The 19,404-nt window shown below is 40.1% G+C and overlaps 1 protein-coding gene across 6 annotated transcripts in view; it reads left to right on the plus strand.

The window, feature by feature from the left end:
• The window catches only part of POLG (DNA polymerase gamma, catalytic subunit), a 575,771-nt gene that overhangs the window by 449,151 nt on the left and 107,216 nt on the right, over positions 1-19,404 (plus strand). The gene's annotated exons all lie outside the window — the stretch shown is intronic.

Consider the following 19,404-nt stretch of genomic DNA (forward strand, 5'->3'; position numbering starts at 1 on the left):
TTACTTAGAGGACTCATTCATGCCTTTTTCTTTCTGCTAAAATGAGAAGGTGCTGTAAATGTCTGTACCAAATCCAGATTATATTGTTTACTACTTTTATATTGGCTTATGTATTGCAAGCCTATTCCTACTTTTTGAATATCTACCACCTCTTTCTATGGGGCACTGTGGTAAATATAAGTGCACATTTCTCATAATGAAATACAACCTAACTACCAATATGCCATCTTTCCTATTTTCCTTTTATCAGTGCCAATTGTTCTTTTTTTTTTTTTGTAATATTTTTATTTGCATCAAGGGGAACAAAAAACAAAAAGAAGCAATAAATGTCTACATACAATTTAAGCAAGATCAATGAATTAACATATCCAAAGCAAGAGAATACATAAATCATAAGCACAGTAGAGGCCAACCACAAAAATACTACCAAAGAAAGAAAAAGGAGGATAAAGAGACTGTTATTAAGACATTATTAATCCCCACATTCTGTCCACTTTCCGTTTCGTCTGTAAACCCCTTGTAATAGCAAGAGCATGCTCCATATTATATATTTCCTTAACAAGGCTCCACCACTCCATAACCGTTGGTGGTTTTTTTTTAACCCAAACTCTAGCAATAACCAACCTTGCACATGTAACTAAAATGTTCAACAAATCACATAATGCACTATTACCCCCGATATGCCCACTAACACATCCATTGATGAAAATGTAATAAAACTAGCAAGTCTATCAGAAACAACTTTAGTTACTCCATCCCAGAATTCAATAAGATGCGGGCAGGAAAAGAACATGTGAATAATATCAGCTCCACTTAAATCACATTTTGGGCATTTCGTACGATCACTGAAGTTATTATTTGTTGCCCATTTAAGAATCCTCTCGGGGGTATAATAAAGTTGACATACGGTTTTAAACAGCTGTATTTTAAGACTTGAAGATTGAACAGATACATTTAAGCTATTAAGTGACGAAGTAATCAAATCTGATGGTACATTCATTGCCAGCTTTCTACTCCATTTCTCAGCTAATTTTGTAATATCGTTAGTATTATAGCCAGAAAAGATCTTATACCCTATGCTAATCAGGGCTGTATCTGCTTCTCTATAGATACAATTCCAAACTTCAGAATCTGATACAGTGGTAAGCTCTAATTTTCTCACTAAATAATCCTTAATCTGATAGCATTTAAACCGAGCCACCTCCGGCAAGTTATAACACATCTTCAGTCGCTATTAACTGTATCCCGTACCGTCTTAAACTTTACCCGTTTAAAGTAATTGGGGTCGTTTAGCCTATAAAGAAACATATTTGCATCCAGTCCTAACAAAAATCTATGGAAATATAAGCATTTATCGGGGATCAGCAGGCTACGAAAGCGGGTCAAAAAAGCCGACCAATAATAAAGTTTAATATCCGGAAGAGCCAGTCCTCCTTGATTAAAAGGAAGTTTAAGTGAAGACACAGCCCGTCGGGCTTTCTTATACCCCCATATAAAACTGCTAATAATACCCTCTAGTCTAAGAAAATAAGAATTATTTACCCGTAAGGGATTCGAACGAAAAAGATATAAATATTTTGGTAATATTTCCATCTTGACCAAGTTTATTCGGCCAATAATGCTAAGCGGTAGCTTATGCCACTTCTTGAATAGCATAGCAGTCTCTTTTAGTAATGGTTCATAATTCAATGCCACAATTAAATCAATATTCAAGGAGATTTTTACCCCCAAATAAGTTGCTACATCACATATCCCTGAAACCGGGGCTGATGGTTGATGATTCATAATAATCTGAGTTTTGCTGGTATTGAGTCGATATTCTGAAACTAAGCCATATTTCCCTGTTTCTGCTATAATACCCTTCATAACTTGAAACACATTGGTAGAAAAAACTGCAACATCATCTGCATACACAGTAATATCAAGAGAGTTTGAACCATTTAAAAAAGGGCAAATTAAAGCCTGGCTCTGAAGTGCAATCAAAAAAGGTTCCATACCCAAAGCAAATAGCAGGGGTGACAAAGGACACCCCTGCCGCGTCCCTCTCCTGATTGAAAAAGTAGAGGAGCAATTTCCCATGTAACATACCTTGCCCATAGGATTATCATACAGCGTTTGGATCCATCTCAAGAATTGGCCTTTGATACCAAACGCCTGCAATGCAGCCCATAAAAAGCCCCACCCCACTCGGTCGAATGCCTTCTCTGCATCTAATAAAATCATACCGAGTGGGGTTAACTGGGTCCGTGCAGCATCAAAAGCAGAGATGGCCATATTAATATGTGCTGTGGTATCTTGTTTTGGGATAAACCCATGTTGCTGGGAAGATACAAGCTGAGACATTAATGGTGCCAACCTAGTTGCCAGTGTTTTTGCAAAGATTTTAGCATCACTATTAATGAGCGAGATTGGTCTATAGGAGCCTCTCTCCTGAGGCGGTTTGCCCTTTTTAAAAAAATATATAATTTGGGTGAGGTTCCAAGACTTTGGTGCCTGCTCCCCATTGCCAATAGCATGAATCACTTTAATTAATAGCGGGTTCAATTCCTACATACAGTATTTAAATAATTCCAAAGGAATAGAGTCCTCCCCTACAGCTTTGACAGCTGCTAAGGAGTTGATAGCATTTCTAATTTCTGCCGTTGTGATATCTGCCGCAAGTTGATCAGATTGTTCAGGCTCCATAGTTTTGCCTCTATTTACTGCAATATAATTTTTAATATTATCCTCCGTGACTACGGTTTCTGGTGTATAAAGATTTTGATAGAACAATGCAAAGTGTTGCAATATTAATTTGGGATCTAAAAACAATTGGTTATTATCCCCTTTAATTTCCTTGATAACATTCTGAGATCGGTCTTCAGCCACTTTATAAGCTAAGACTTTACCAATCTAATCGCCATTTTCATATTGGTCAAGTTGATATTTCTTTAATTTACTAATACTCTTTGCCCTAAGAAGATTTTTTAAAGCTGCTTTAAGTTCAATTAGTTTGAAGCTTAACGTATCCAAATTAGTTACCCCAATTACTAAAGCTTCAGATATTTGATGTTCAATATTGAGTATTTCCGCAAGCATTTTCTTATTTTGGCATCGGCGCTCTTTATTTTGCCACCATATAAACTGCTGTGTGAATCCCCGTATGCTTGCCTTACATGCATCTCATACTGTCAAAGGTCGAGCTGTAGTGTAGTTCCTATTATCCCAATAGGCTCTGCGCATTGGAATAATACCTCCAATAGTATAGACCTAGACCAGACGTTAACTAGGTCTTCTACTGTCGATATTAGACTTAAAGTTTTGGGTTTGCCAGCTAGCTCAGAGTTCACTAGAAACTTTCTCGAATAGGCAAGGAGGAGTTGAACCTCCCTGGATAGACAAGAAGGGATTTAGTTTCTGACAACCATAGAACATGACAACTTTGCTCTCCCCTAATCAAGAGTGTATCTCTAGAGTCGTGTGAAAACAAAAGACAACTTATTTTACTCAGTCAGTACGTGCATTCTTAGTTTCACCAGATTGTAGAGAAAAGGAAGAGACGGGCGTGTTCAATAAAAGATGTTATTTATTGATCAGTCTCTTTTCTCGTACAAGAGAAATGAATCGATATTATTGCAATACTTATGGTTAAGTAAAGTGCATACAATAAAAGCAGAATTATGAAATAATACTGTAAAAGCATTGATATGGTTTCTAAGCCATATGCTATTTAAAATGGATAGAATATATACATACACATATACATTTAACTAATCGTACTCAACTGGTGCTTCTAACCACGCCTACCCCGGTGTACCTGACCTAAGCCTAATACGTGGGCTGGAGTAGAAAGTAGCAGTTTGAGTTAAGTTTGTTTTGCCAAGTGACTGACTCAAGAATTCTCTGCAAGGGGTTATTCAGTTCTGTACCTGAGATCTAGGATGGTTGAGGGATGGTATCTCTCGTCTGTGGTCTCGATATTCCAAGCTGCCTGCAAGGGCTGCTCGGAAGCGCCGGAGCTGGATTTCTCGGCAGGAGAAAGGCAGCGTCTCGTTCTCAGCGCGTCAGGAAGGCGGGGCAGCGCCAGTGGGCTTCGCTCTCTGCTGGGCTTCGGCAAGTCTCGCTGCTCCGATCTCGTCACCACCGCGTGTGTTTGCTAAGGCAATGTCGGTAATATTTATACCTGTAAGGTGCCGAGATTGACGTAAGGATGGACATAGATACGTCAATAAGGATGTCTTTTACTGAAGTTCTTTGAGAAATCAAAACAATGGCCGCAGGGATTTTCCAAGGTTGTCATAGGTTTGATTTGTTTTGAGAACTCCGTATGCCTTATCAGGGGCTGGAGGAATATTGCTTGCCTAATTAGATGGCAAGCGTTATGACCTAATCAGATAACGTGCTCCTGTGCCGTGGTCTGGCTTAATCAGATAACGGTTTCTGCATCATGGGATGGCTGCTAGTTAATTTGTTAACCAGAATAGGGTCAGGAATAGGGGGATCTATACAGAACCTATAGGAATACATCACACCCACTCCACGCTAACTATGGCCATATTTACGAATCCAGGCATAGTAAAACATACTGTAGAGTATCGTGTATACCTTACCACCCCAAAATACACACAATGCATTTCGAAATTATGTAATATACGGGGAAAAAAATAGTCACATGTACTATATGCACTCAAGCAGTAGAATAATGCTAAATTAATCACGCATATGTATACATTATTAGTAATCGAATATGAGAATTACACATGAAATGGCTCTTAATACAGAAGAAAAGTTCGAGACCACTTCATCACAGTTCAAAAATATTTATGAACATACCAGCGGGCAGCTAATGTCTATGAAGTTTCTAAAAACAGAAATTAGTTCTCTAAGAATAGTTCTTACTTTAAGCAGAAGATAAGTGTCCCGAAAAAATTATAAAAATATTTTGGGGCTGCTAAAAAAATCGCTGTCCGTGAACTGGAGGAAAAATTGTTCTTGCTACTTTATTATTAAAGTTGAAGGCCAAATTCAAGGTGTCGGGAACGCCGTGTGCTAGCTTGCTCAAGAGTCGTTATTTCTGCTCTGGTGAGAACATCATATCATTGAGACTGCTGAAAAAGCTGTCAACAGCTTCCTGTGAGAGTTCCACTAACTCGGAATAAGATGTAACCATGCATTCATGTGCATGATTGTCTCCATTGACGTTTTGAGTAGTATTGCTGACAGAAGGTCGTACCTGATCGATGCTGCTTTCATCTTGATCTTCACTACCCCTCAATCGTAGTGGTGAAGTTTCCACGAATGCCGTCATCAGGATTGGCAGCCGTTGAGGGCAGTACAATGCATGAGCCGTTACCGGACCCAACAATGTTTCTGCATCCATTGGCGCATCCGATTGTAGCGTCAGACAGGTGTCCAACACGCATTCTTCTCCGCACAGCATGCACCTTAATACAGGTAAAACACATCTTTGCCATATCGGCCGAAATGAAAGAAACCAAGTCATGTTCAGGTCTCTAAGCCGGGTTAGTCCCAGGATTTTTGATATCCGGTCCCGGTATCCAATGGCTCGGATTGTTTCTTCTCTTGTCGCAGGTGTTTTGTCTGTGACATGGTTTGCCATAACGAAATATAAGGACTAAGAATAGGATTCCTGCAATTAGTCCCAAAATGAGGGGAACTCCTCCAAAAATCGAATGGACGAGGTCTGGAAAAATACCCAGTATGGCTTTGAATGGTGTTAATGCTCCTGAAAACAATGTCTTAAATACATTTGAGACTCCACTGGTATCAGAAATATTTAAGATTTCATTCAGGATTTCTGTGAAATGTATGGGGGAATTAGTTGATAACAATGAGTGAATCTCTGCAGTCGTCCTTGCGACTAGGAGATCATACGTTTTTTTTGATGACGTGAGCCTGGTCGGCGTCTGAAGAAGCACTGTTTTCATTCTGCTTAAAGTATCAATTCGAATAGAAGTAATTTTCAAGTTAGGCCATGTCCTTGCCTCCCTGTCTGGAAAGGAGCTGGGGAACAATAAGCGTCCACAGCACATGACCTTCGCAGTCGTACTTATGAGATAAGGAACCCCGGGCAGTAGACTACAACATCTGCGATCCACAATTAGGATGTAACTCCCGTTATAGAGTCTTTTAAAGAATGGTTCTATCTGTGTTGCAGGTGTGCCTAGCTGGTGACATGAAAGGTTATTTGAGTTCCCTTCACAGGCTCCATGCAAACTAATTCCATTACACAGAAGTGTACCGCTTAGTGACATTGCACAATTATTGCCACTAAGGAACACTTTCTGTCCTTTATTACTGACACATGCATGTGAATAGGGCAAGTTCCATGTTGACTTAATGTACCCTTTTCCCAATTTTTCGTACATGCCAGCCTGTATATATTTTTGGCAGTATTGAAACCTGAAAGTAGATATCGGAATATTAATTATCCCATGTATTATCCATTCAATGACAGGTCGTTCTGACATTGTCAATGGTAATCTCTCGAGTTTCTCAATGCTCAGGATTGTATAATCAGCACCCTTTTGTGCCATACTGATTTGTTTATCAGTAAGGTTAAAGATATTGAATAGTGACGTTGTGTTGATTAAACGCCAAGGCACATAGCCTGAACGCAGATTTTGTAACGTCCATCCAAGCTGTATAATAGAACGCAATTGCGACTGACCGTGTTGTAACAACAGTAAGTCTTGCGATATTATGTCGATTGCTGAAGACACAATACTGTCCAATGAAAAAATTCTGGAGGACAGAGTCATTAACCCATTGTCCACTACAGAAAGCGATTTTTCCAAATTAATACGGTCAATTTCCCGTATACTTTCTGCTGTCTCAATTTGAGTTATCTTCCAGGCCTCGTTGTAAGCTGCATATATAGAGGCTGCTATGAAGCGTTTTTGACGCTGTTTGCGCGGTCCCATAATGAAATCACGCAAGTCAGCACCATCAGTAAGTAAAGTTAGGTGTTGCTTAATTTCTGTCAGTGTGGAAGTTTGTAGCCATTGAAGGCAGAGTTTGCCCACACTGTAGGTGGTGATTATCCCTGGGTGTTGTCTTTGGGAATATCTAGGGTCTGGCCTGGTCAATGTGAACCCCTGTGTTTTGTTCAGGAATCTGTCTTGACAGTTATTAGTATCTGTGGGCCAGATTAACCATTGTTTCCAATCAGGATTTGTTCTGTTTTGGTTTAATACATAGTTTACGTCTATCTCTTCATCTGCAGAGTTATTGCTGTTCATTGTTGGTTTTGGAATAGACGGTTTATTTAAGTCTTTGATTTTGGCTAATCCAAGACAGGTAGTTTGTTGAATAGTGTCATTCAAGAATATAATTTGTTCTGGGATCATGCAGGCTCTAAACAATGATTCTATACCCTGAACTTGCCATTCTCTTGTACCCCAAACACTTTTAACTTCCACATTTTTGTCCCAATAATCAAAACCAAATGTATTCATCTGTTCAAAAAATGAGTCCGAATATATCAATTTTGTGTTTGTAAGCATGGTTTTTGTTCCTGTCTTATTTGACAATTTAAAATAAAATGTTTCAGCTTTACTTGTATTGAACCCTGAAAAATATGAATATTTGTCATAAACGGTTCTTGAGCTTCCTTTTGGAGGGGTTGCACAATGTTCCCATTGATTATAATTTAAAACATTTCTAGGTTGTGCAGATTTATGTAGAAAATGGTTACCATAGTGGTTGTAGCAGTACATACTATCATAATTAGACGAACCCTGCAAATAATCATGTTTGGTAAATTTAGCAGACATCACTAGGTCAGACATCATGTCATTAATACTTTCAAAGTCCAATCATCAGCAAATGAGTTTGGTTTTACAAAGTCACTCAACGAGATCTTGATTTGGTGTGGATATTTGAGGATTTCAACCGGACCATAAATTTCATAGTCAGTATTGTCCCATGCTACCCCACCCGGTATAGGATTGGCTGTGAAGTTGACTGAAGAAAGTTCTCTTTTCTCGACGTGTGAAGACGTGTGTGGCTTGAGGATCAAGTTGATTTTCTGGCTTGCTGTGTCCATTTTTGCATATTTTCCCTCAATGAAGCGTCCCAAGCATAGTACCATGATGAGCCAAAGTATGAGGATAAATACACCAAAGGACACCCAAAATTCAATCCATGGAGAAATCAGATAGGTTTCTTTCAGTTGTTTCAAAAGCTCCTTAGCTTTGTCTTTAAGGGTTTTTGTTGATGGCTGTGTCTTTGATTCACTGAGGTCTTCAGAGGAATCATTGAAGTTTATGAAGTAGCCGGATGCTGTTCTATCAATTGTTCCAATTGTTTCAGGATTACTGTTTCTTGCATATTCATTTGTTACTTCATTGTAGGTTGGTGTGTCTCTACTAAACGTTTTTATTTGGGTTTTCAGAGGTGTGAGTTCCATTGCATTGTTGCATAGTCCTTGTTGTTGTTCTGTAGGCGTTTCGAATGTGATTAGCCTTTTAGTTAGCACCTCTGTACTTGTAGCAAACCTCGGTGTTCTACTACTTATCGGGAGTCCACTTGGCCTACTGTTTGTTATCGGCCACATGATTGTGGTTTTACCAGGTCGATGGATACAACTCGGTTCTCCTTTTTACCAGCAAGCGGCGGTAGTACAACTGATCTTGTCCCGTTGATGGACAAGACAGGAACTGCTTTTCTGTAAGAAGGCCCAAATTCCTTCTTTACCGCGATCTTTTCTCTGACTAGATCCCCGATTTTTGGAATCCAGACAGGTCTTGCTGGGACAGGCGGTGTTTCTTCAGTGGTTGTTGGCTGTTGTTTCAACTTTATGTTGCTCAGGTCTTTTCTTGTTTCGTTTAAGTCCTGCAAAATAGCCAAAAGATCTTTGATATCAAAGCTTTTTTCTTTCACCACTGAAGTCTGACTGTCAAGATCTAAGACTAACATCCTAGTCCCAAACAATAATTCGTACGGACTGAATCCCTTCAGAGAATTTCTTGGCAGGTTGTTTAGACTACGTTGGACACTTATTAGATGTTTGACCCACCCAGCTCCCGAACCTAATACCTTTGCTGTTATAGATTGCTTTATGTCACGGTTTTTTCTTTCAACAATTCCGTTTCCCTCGGGATGAAATGGACAAAAATACCGCAATGCAATGCCCATGCTGGTCATGGCCTCCTTATAAGCTCTAGAGCTAAAAGCAGGACCCTGGTCAGAATGCAGCATGCCAATTGCGTATGTGCCGATAAAGACTCGCAAATCTTTTATAACAGTTCTGGCGTCAGCCGATCGCTGGGGCCACATCCATATGAATCTCGTGCATGAATCCACTGCGACCAAGATATATTTATAGTTACCATCCCTTTGTAAGGGACCACAGTGGTCCAGGTAAACACAGGCTAATGGTTTATCCGAGATTAGAAGGGGCGTCTGTGCTGGTCGTCTCACTGTTGATACTTTCATTTTTTGACATATTTCACATTCTAGAACATAGTTCCTGGTTTGTCTTCTCATTTGTGGCCACCAGTATCTCTGTTTTAATAACGATACTGTGGCTGAGACGCCAGCATGTACAGAAGCAAGTCCTTCGTGTGCCGCTATGATGAGTCCTAACCTATGTTCCATGTTTGGAATTACTCTATCCCCCACTCCAGGGATTCGAGCAAATGGAACATTATTCGCATCAGTTATGTATGAGTACTTTACTGGAAAGCCTTTCGGGAGTGTTTCTATCGCATCTTTTACTGTAGCGCTGACAGCTTGTAATATATCGCTGTCTATTTTTGTTTTTGACCGGGTGATGGCAGCTACGGAAGCCGTTTGCACAGCTGCCTTTGCGGCCTCATCAGCCAATGAATTCCCTGCAACGTGAACGCCATCACGTTGATGACTCAGTGTATGTATCACGTGAGTCTTTGGTAGTTCCTTTTGTAAAAGAACTACTTGTTCCCAAAGCATTTTATGCTTGATTGTGCCTCCTTTTGCATCCTTAAAACCATTCTGAAGCCAGATCTGTAAGTATTCATTGTAAGACTGAACGCAATAATACGAATCACACACTATGAGTGTGGGGAATTCCCGATCGGTATTTTCAAGCGCCATCTTGAATGCCAGTAGTTCTGCTCGCTGAGCTGTACAATCTCCTAGAGATTGTGTTTTAGTGACCACTGGTTTGAATTTCCCATCGTGCCAGCGACCTTTTACAATCGCACACGCAGCACTGTAAGCTTGTTTACCTCCTACTGTGGGTTGTGCTGATCCGTCTGTATATATTATACAGCCGTAATGTTCTAGAGGCAGAATTTCGGTCGGCGGCGGACATTCGAATTCGTATTGGAGAAACTCTTGTGTTTTTAAGTTAGGATCAAATTCGTATGCCACGTCTGTTGCAGCAAGAGAATTAGCCCATTGTATCCATCTCGGATGGAGCGCTTTAGCATTCGGTATGCTTGCTTTTGTTACAGCCTCTAGGGCTGGTATTGGTGTAACGATTATTATTCGTTTACCTTGTGAAAGGGCTCGTTCTTTTGCTATAGCTGTCTGTGTTGCAGTAAGAATTTTTTCCGTTGGGCTAAATTTCATTTCAGCTTTAGTGTACAAGTGTGATTTGAATGCAATTGGTACCTTTTCTCCCTCGTTAGAGGTCAGGTATGTGAATCCGCATCTTCCTGGGATTACTCGAATCACAAGGTTGCGTGTGTTATCACGTGTTTCTAATTTTGTTTTAATTAACATATCTGTTTGTAAGGATCTCAGAATTTCTGTGTGTATTTGAGTCCAATTGGTTTTTTTAAAATCTGGTTTTATTAGATCATAAAGGGGTTTGACCCTTTCTGCGTAATTTGCAATGTATGTTCTTCCGAAATTTAGGAAACCTAGAATTGACTGTAGGTTTTTTAGTGTTCTAGGTGCTTGGAGTACGGCACATTTCTCTAGGAAATTGTCAGCCAGGCTTTTGCCTTCACTTGATAATTCATATCCTAAGAACAGGACTGTTAGATGGGCAATTCTAGATTTTTTAAAGTTGAATTTGTAACCCTCTGCTGCAAACCCAAGTATTATGGTGTTCACTCTCTTCAAGTGAGTATCCAAGTCATCATCTGTTAGGTATATGTCATCGACATAAGATAATGCTTCGTCATCATATGTTTGTAGTAACTCTGTTACTCTCGCTGAGAATAATCCTGGGCTGTTCTTGTACCCCTGGGGTAACCGACAGAATTCTTTTTGAGCGCCATTTATTGAGAACGCTGACAAGTATCTGCTCTCTGGTGCTATATTTTGACAAAACAATCCATTAGAGATGTCTAATGTTGTTTTATATTTTTTGCGCACTATGTTATTCATTAGTGCAGCACTATGCGAGTTTTGTACTGCAAAAGTTTTGCAACATGAGTTAAGGTGTCTGTAATCCAAAACTAGACGATATGAATTGTCTGGTTTGGAGACAGGAAACAAAGGGTTGTTCATTTGTGAGGTGCAAGTTTCAATCACCCCCTGGTATTCTAGTTGATCTAGAATTTCTTTTACCTGTTTTTTAGCTTCTTGCTTGATTGGATACTGCCTTTGTGCAGTAGGTTGTGATTTTAACTGGATTTTGTGTGGAGGAGATTCCTCATCCCATCCCACATGATTTTTATATAAAGCAGGAGCTTGAGCTACTGCCCACTTTCTTGCAAGTGTATATTTTTTATGAATTGGAATATGATTTGAGAAGGCAGGCATAATTATTTCTTCGCCATGTGGGCACTCCCTGACAAACTCTGGTGGCCAATCTTTTTCAGCTAGAAGGATGTCATAGCCCTTGGAGAGATTATCCCAAAAAAGGCCCCTTATTTTTCTAGTCTTATCCCCTTCTATACGTAAAGTTATTTCATATATTTTGTGAGGTTTGCTAACTCTGGTGTCTGCAGTTTCCACTTGAATGTATTCATTCGTGTCCACTGTCTCCAGATGATTCATAAGGACTTTGCGTGCTATGCTCACTTCTGCTGCGCTGTCTAGCATTGTCTGAGCCCACTCTCCGTTTTTCAGCTGTGTCCTCAGTATTCTCGGCATTGTTGAATACTTTAATACTGGCTACCTTCTTCTTTGGAAACTGTAATTTTTTATTTGGATGAGCAGGTTCCTTGTCTTTGGACTTGACGTGCCCTTCCCTGGGTTCCGATCGTCCTCTTCTTTCCGATTTCTGCGAGGAAGTCTGAAAAGATTGAGAGGGACGTGTATCAAAATCTTGATATCTATCAGGTTTCTTTATGTTATCCCTATTTCTAAGGTTGTATCTTTTCACAGAGGGCTCCCTTTGGGGAGACTTGGGTCCTTGGTCCGGAGATCTTTCTCTCCGCCGAGGAGACCTTCCTCTGGACTGGAATCTCTTTTCTTTTGGATTGGATTGTTTGTTTCCATCCCAGTTCTTCTTTTGACTGTTTAGATTATTTTTAATAAATATATTTTCAGGACTTTCAATTAGTTGGGGCTTCACTGGTATTCCACCCAAACTATCTCTACCTAGTTCTTCATAGGATTTTTCTATAATTCTGGCAATTTCAGCTGGTTGGTCTGCTATATCTGTCTCTTTTAACCTCTGGCGGATCGCCACATTCGCTGCTTCTCCTTTTATGTTGGCTAGTAATATTGCCGAGACCTGCTTGAAGTCTTTTAGTAATTTCATACCGAGAGTTAAAGCGGGTTCTGGACCGTATTCGTCTTGAATTTGTTTTAGCACATCTGGTATTACTGACATGGATGGAACTCCATGTGTTTTTGTGTAAATGGAAGCAAAGACTGTACCCCAAGTGTCACAGTCCTCCACGTGTGGTGCGATTCCCATTGGAAGACAGATAGTCAGAATCCTGTGTTTTTCTACCGGGGTGGTATCTGGAAATACCGCCTCTATTTGGGTGATTTTTTGTGCTAACCAGAATGGTATTTGTTCCCGTTTAGCTGGTACTTTACCTAGGCAGGACTGTATGTTCTGTGGTGTAATTTTATTTGTGTTCCCCTGATGAGGGGTCAGCTGTGGAATTTTAATTACTGGTTGGACAGTTGAAGTCCGCATTACATATTGGACTAATTGTCTATATATTTTAATTAATTGTTTTAGTTGTACTAAAAGATCTGCTGCAGACATTCTTTCGATGTCTGGATGTGGTGTGTATCCGGCTAGGACCGGCCACGTTGCTCCTGGTCTACCTAGTGGACCGAGCCTGGTGATGTGATTATTATGTTTTAGGGCGCCATTAAACAAGAGCAGGTGCTCTTGGAATTTGAGTGGTACTTCCACTTCCTCGAAAGGAGTGTACTCATTAGGAGGTTCCTCTATTTTATAATAGTGGAAGTCCTTTGTTACAGCATTTGCTGCTGGAAAGTTTATCCATGAATAGAATACCTCTGTCTGCCGATATTCGTGTGCCTCAATTACGAATATGACTGTACCACCTCTTGGTGTCAGTCCATTTTCTATAAGTTTTAACGTTATAGATCTTCTTATGTTGACCGGGATGAGTTTTATATCCGGGTCTGCTTCTTGCATAGTATTATCAGCTTCTATTAGTTCAGCTGCTAATCTAACTCTCTCTCTCTCATCATCACTTTCTGACATTTTACTGTCAGGAAGGTTATTCTGTTTGTTTGCAGATCAGGTTCCTTATGGAAACAAAGATTAGATGCACAATATTTTGGAACAGTGTATCCTTCAACGTTGATTGAACCAAGAACCATACATAGGAGTTCCCTCCTGCGAGGTTTGGCGGATTTTACCTCTCACCCACTCCAGACGTCTTTGGAGTATTATGGGAAAAAAGGGTCTGAGTGAAAGAGCACGACTGAGTTACTCTAAAGTCTTGCATTAGTTTTATCGCCTTTCCAAACGGGCGCCATGTAGTGTAGTTCCTATTATCCCAATAGGCTCTGCGCATTGGAATAATACCTCCAATAGTATAGACCTAGACCAGACGTTAACTAGGTCTTCTACTGTCGATATTAGACTTAAAGTTTTGGGTTTGCCAGCTAGCTCAGAGTTCACTAGAAACTTTCTCGAATAGGCAAGGAGGAGTTGAACCTCCCTGGATAGACAAGAAGGGATTTAGTTTCTGACAACCATAGAACATGACAACTTTGCTCTCCCCTAATCAAGAGTGTATCTCTAGAGTTGTGTGAAAACAAAAGACAACTTATTTTACTCAGTCAGTACGTGCATTCTTAGTTTCACCAGATTGTAGAGAAAAGGAAGAGACGGGCGTGTTCAATAAAAGATGTTATTTATTGATCAGTCTCTTTTCTCGTACAAGAGAAATGAATCGATATTATTGCAATACTTATGGTTAAGTAAAGTGCATACAATAAAAGCAGAATTATGAAATAATACTGTAAAAGCATTAATATGGTTTCTAAGCCATATGCTATTTAAAATGGATAGAATATATACATACACATATACATTTAACTAATCGTACTCAGCTGGTGCTTCTAACCACGCCTACCCCGGTGTACCTGACCTAAGCCTAATACGTGGGCTGGAGTAGAAAGTAGCAGTTTGAGTTAAGTTTGTTTTGCCAAGTGACTGACTCAAGAATTCTCTGCAAGGGGTTATTCAGTTCTGTACCTGAGATCTAGGATGGTTGAGGGATGGTATCTCTCGTCTGTGGTCTCGATATTCCAAGCTGCCTGCAAGGGCTGCTCGGAAGCGCCGGAGCTGGATTTCTCGGCAGGAGAAAGGCAGCGTCTCGTTCTCAGCGCGTCAGGAAGGCGGGGCAGCGCCAGTGGGCTTCGCTCTCTGCTGGGCTTCGGCAAGTCTCGCTGCTCCGATCTCGTCACCACCGCGTGTGTTTGCTTAAGGCAATGTCGGTAATATTTATACCTGTAAGGTGCCGAGATTGACGTAAGGATGGACATAGATACGTCAATAAGGATGTCATACGAGCTGGTCGTTAGCACATTCTTTTACTGAAGTTCTTTGAGAAATCAAAACAATGGCCGCAGGGATTTTCCCAGGTTGTCATAGGTTTGATTTGTTTTGAGAACTCCGTATGCCTTATCAGGGGCTGGAGGAATATTGCTTGCCTAATTAGATGGCAAGCGTTATGACCTAATCAGATAGCGTGCTCCTGTGCCGTGGTCTGGCTTAATCAGATAACGGTTTCTGCATCATGGGATGGCTGCTAGTTAATTTGTTAACCAGAATAGGGTCAGGAATAGGGGGATCTATACAGAACCTATAGGAATACATCACAGAGCAGAATACATATTTATATCAATAAATTCCTTTATATGCTCTTTAAGTTGGTTCACAAAATTAAGATCCATGAATAAATACCTGGGAAATTAAAAAAGGCGAGGAGAAGGTCTCACTGTTGTAACCTCAAATGTTAAAAGGATCGGATTGTGGTCCGAGGTTACCCTTGGACAAATTGCTATAGAGCTAGTTCCAAGAATAGAATCTGAGACCCAAACCATATCTCTGCATGAGCATAATTTATGTCCTGCGGAATAGTACGTGTAGCCGGCTATATTGGGGTATAAACATCTCCAAGCATCTTTAAGAAGATGGATTGCTGCAAGATCTATAATTGCAGCCCTAGTTTTCCTCATTCTCTGAAACAAGCTTTTTCTGGTAGTATCTAAATTATAATTCATAATACAGTTAAAGTCTCCAAGCACAATGTATTCCCCATCCCATGCGAGCAATTCCATATTAATCTGGTCAATAATTTTTGGTTCATCCTGATTTGACGCATAAACCCCACATATTGTATAATTACAGCCTTCCAGTATTATCTGTACGATAGCCCACCTGCCCGCCTTATCAGTTAATGTTCTACGTATTTCAACCTTCAGATGTTTATGTTTTAGTATTGCCACCCCCCGGATTGAAGCATTGAATTCAATACACACCATAATATCATATCCCAATTGTTTAAGCAATTTTTTATCCTTCTATGCTATGTGAGTCTCAGTAATAACCGCAATTTGAGGATTATACATCCTAAGTTCCTCATACACAAGACTCCTTTTAATCCTGCTGTTTAAGCCCGCCACATTCCATACCAAACATTTTACTTGATACATTTTATAAAGTGTATTTTCCTATCTATAAAGCCTCTACAATAAATCAAAGCAACCTTGCTATACCTTACATTTATATAGTTTTTTAACCCCTGATGCATTTTTTACCCCAAAGAATACCTCCCCCTTCCCCACCCCTGCTTAGCAACCCACTACCCCACTACCCCCCCCCCCCACCCCATAACTACCTGCAGGTCCCCCCATTGACCCAACTGCTGCTGTAATGGCAGCTAAAAAGCGAAGTCAACTGCCCCGAGGATCCGGGCATTCAAAAACACTCAAGCTCAAATATACAAGACCGCGTATACCAGCCTAAGAATACCGAATACAAGCCCATTATATCAATAACATCACCTAAAAAAAAAAAAAAGAAAAAGGGGCAAAGAAATAATAGTTGCTTAATAGACAACAAAGTTCCCCTCGTGGAAGTCATGACCATCACCATTTTAAGCATTATTATGAAGAAGCAAACACTAGAATAAAAATAAAGCAAAAATAAAGCATTATTCTTCATCCATTTTTGTCCATTTTCCAATTAGCCAGAGCACATTCCAGCTCATTCTCTTCCAAAAAATAATATGTGCGGCCATTCTTAACAACTTTCAATGTAGCTGGTTCTTGCAAAAAAGCCTGGCCCCCTAGCTCCTTTAAAGGATCAATATATTGTTTCAATTTCCAGCGTCGCTCCATTGACAATTTACTTTAGTCAGACCTCACAAAAAAAGAAATTGAATCAGTAGTGACTGCAGTGTTTGGTCTCGCTTTTAAAGAAATTGCCTGGCGCAGCAGAAAATTTCCAATGCAGATCAGAATTGGACGGGGATATTTACTATCTTTATTCCGTTGGAAAAGTGGAAGCCGATGGGCTCGTGTATTTGCGAGTCCCAATCCCAGTCTGCTAATTCCGGAAATGCTTTCTGAAATAAGCGGATGATAAATGTTCTAGGATCGGCTCCCTCAATCCCTTCCGCAATACCAAAAATGCATAGATTCTGCCTGCGTTGCCGGTTTTCTAAATCCTCCGGTTTTACTTGCATTTGACTCATCAGGGCCTCATGTTTATTCACAGCAATTTCAGAGCGCAGTGACTTTTCCTCTGTTAAAACCACTATTTGCTGAAGCTCCTCCACATCCTGGGATATAGCGCTAAGTTTACAAGACATTTCCTGCAGAGAAGACTGAGTTTTGTTGCTATCTTCCCTCATTTGCTGATAATGCGATTGGGCTTCCTGTTTTTGCTCATTTAACAATTGTAAAATCATCTGAAATGATGACGACACCTCCCCTTGAAGGGTCCAATCCACAGGCGGAGTTGTATTAATTTGAGAGGTATTCGTCAAACATAAATCATTAGCAATATTAGATCCAGCTAAATTAGATTCTTTTATTATCCCTGCATTCAAGGTTGACTCGGGCGAAACCATTGCTGTTGTACTAACTACAGTTTGTGAAACAGGAGTAGAAGAGGGCGCACTAGGAGTTACAGCAAATATTAATGGCACGAGAACTGTTGATACTGTTGATACCTCAGGAGCCGGGGATAGAGAAAGTACAGCCATTGAGGAACCCAGCAAATCGGACCCGTCCACTAATGCCCCTGTAGGAGTAGGAATAAAAAAAATGGTGTAGGTGTAGATTGACCATTCTGGTTTACGGTAATTACATCAGCCATCACCTTTGCAGGGCCCTCGGCCCTAATTAAATCCATCACCTCATTAGGATGACTAATGTCCTCTGAAATACCAACCTCTGTAGGACTATTTCCTGAAAATCTCATGGCCATTGATTTGACACCACCTTTAGCCTGTGCCCATTTTCTAATAGGACTATTTTCTGCTATCGCATTTATAGTTGTGGGTTTGGGTTTATTTGTAACTTTCTTGACCTTATTCTTAATCTTGCCTCTCCCCTTCTTTAGACTGTTAGCTTTAGCCTTGGCCGAAAGAGGAGGTATATTATTGCCCAAATCAGAAAAGTCATAGTACTCCTATCAGTGCCAATTGTTCTAAGTCCATGTCTTACTTCCTCTGTAATGGAGGAATACTGAATCTCAGGTTCAGGATTTTGCTGACCCCTACAAATGTTACCAGTTTATTTATTTGAATGGTTAGTACATTGGTGGTTGAATAAAAGCACAGTTTTTCGACATTTGTCATTAATGCTGCCCACTCCTTGTCAGCTCACTATTGGGAATCTTAATGCTGAACAGGTTTTACCACCACTAAGTTTATTTTTTATTAATGGTAGTTTATACGTTTGCTTTCCTTTAGAAAACTCGCAGCCCTTTTGTTTGTATTACTGTGCTGTCTCCTGTTCCTTAATCAAGTGTGCAATGTAATTAATAGTAACAAATATTTATATAGTTTTGTATTTCATAGATTCACATAATGTGAATCGTTCCCTACTGTCAGGCTAGGGGCCTCTGGTACAATATATTGTAGAAAGCTTGTTTACTTTTTCACTTGCCATTTTCCTCTCTCTACCATAGCTGCAGTATCTCATAGGGCTAAATACTCTCTTGGCCTTGCAGAACTTGTTACCTTAAGAAAGAAAAAATATATATATACATATATATATATATATATATATATATAATGGTTATACAAAGTTACAAGGAGTATTTCACCTGGAAACGAATCCTGTGAGAAGTGTTTCACCTCCTTCTATGTCTAAAACACACAGAGCACAAACATGTAAATGCTCCTTTACATGGGGATAAAAGGCTGGAAGGTGCTGGCTATGGTGCCTCCTCTTTGGCAACCCTAAGTGGCCTTCCCCTTAAAAAGAGTTATCAAAGTACCCTGCATTCCTTCTTCAAGTGTTTTTCTAATTCTGCTTCCAGCATGAAATTGTATTGCCTGTATTTTCCATAATTCCTGTTTCAGGTGCACAATATAAATATTCACTGCCTCGATATGAACAAAGGCCCTTCACATTTTATCTGGATCAGAACAATAACCTAAAATGTAGGTCCTAGGTAGGTTTAACATTGCCTAAGGAGGTAGGTTAATAGAAACACTTTTTTAGTCACCAGACCCTACGCATGTTTCCATTCTAACATATGAAACATCTGTAACACTTCCCAGAAAACGGAATCATTAAAGATGGGCATACCTGCTCCTTCTTGCAGAATCAGCACGGCCGTTCCAGTCAACATCAAAATGATTTGCCTTTATCAGCAGTAGTGCTGCTTTAATGGATTGCAGCCTTCTTCTTCCTCTTTGTTTCCTGTATCCATCTGGTCTATTAGAGTTTGAATAGGAAGGGCGATTTTGGGTTGGCTAATAACTTTAGCACCAGGGGATGGATGGATGGATGGATGGATGTTTGTTGGGAACTCATACCCGAACACACGCCACAACTAAA

This window comes from Lissotriton helveticus, chromosome 3_1 (genome assembly GCF_964261635.1).
Source record: "Lissotriton helveticus chromosome 3_1, aLisHel1.1, whole genome shotgun sequence".
Taxonomy (NCBI): domain Eukaryota; kingdom Metazoa; phylum Chordata; class Amphibia; order Caudata; family Salamandridae; genus Lissotriton; species Lissotriton helveticus.